This window comes from Echinops telfairi, unplaced genomic scaffold, assembly GCF_000313985.2.
Source record: "Echinops telfairi isolate 266 unplaced genomic scaffold, ASM31398v2 ScPeMD7_21;HRSCAF=78, whole genome shotgun sequence".
Taxonomy (NCBI): Eukaryota; Metazoa; Chordata; class Mammalia; order Afrosoricida; family Tenrecidae; genus Echinops; species Echinops telfairi.
In genome coordinates, this window is record NW_022103918.1 from 14,811,491 (window position 1) to 14,812,634 (window position 1,144).

A 1,144-nucleotide genomic window follows, 5' to 3' on the forward strand; every position below is an offset into this window, starting at 1 on the left:
ACACAGTCTTGTTATTCCTGGGAAGGTATGGGGGACTACCCTGGTTTACCCCGTTGGCTGAATTGAATTTACCTGGCTTAGGTGGGCCAATCCAGGTGCAGTACCCACCCAGGTGTGTGTACCTCCCCTTCCTGGCCAAAAGCCTGAACCGCTGAGCATGCGCAGTGCACCACTCCTTGCCAGTAGCTGGGACCTCTAAGCATGCGTAATGGACACCCTAGTCCCTAACAAAACTGCTTATCTTATAGTTAGGAGCCCAACTCATAGCCACTATGCTACCAGGGCTCCTCTACTAAGTTCAGGTTTTAATCCCACCCTAATCCTGTCCATTGGTATAATAGAGCATGTCCTCTAAAACAGGACTATAGCCGTAGGAGTATATCACATAAGTAATCATGGCTGGAAAGGCATATTAATTGACTCTGGGCATTTCATGGGAGAGCTGGGTGTTCTGACCACGGAGGTGAAGCTGAGTGTCGCTAGGTTGAGGCTTACAGGAGTGGGGGGCTTCTGGCCACTTAGAAGGGATATCCCCTCCAAAAGGGATTTTTTCCCCCAAAGATATTTATTTATTTTACAAAACAACCTTATCTCCTTCAAAGTACTCTCCATTACACTTAATACATTTGTCAAATCTACAATTCCATTTTGGAAACATTCTTCAAACATCTGTTTGGATGGCTGACAGCACCTCCCTCGTTTTTTTCTTCACCTCTTCTACATCCTCAAATCACTATCCTTTCATGTTTCTCTGCATTCATGGAAATAAAAAGAAGTTGCACAGAGTGAAATCAGGTGCATGGGGCAAGAGAGGCATGCTCTTTTTTGCCAAAATCTGGCACGCTGAAATTGTGTGAACAGGTGCATTGATTGTCTTGGCAAACCAGTTCCCTACCTGCCACAAATCAGGCCTTTTTTTTTGGTCAAACACTGTTGTGTAATATTTTCAGAACCTCTAAATAGAAAGCTTGATTAACAGTCTGACCTGGTGGAACAAACTCCAAATACACTCTCCTCACATCAAAACAAGTGAGCATCGTCTTGATCTTTCACTTGACGAGCTTTTTTTAGGTGAGGGGATGATGGCGTCCCACTGTCTTGATAGATGTTTGGTTTCACTATCATAAGAATAGCACCATGTCTC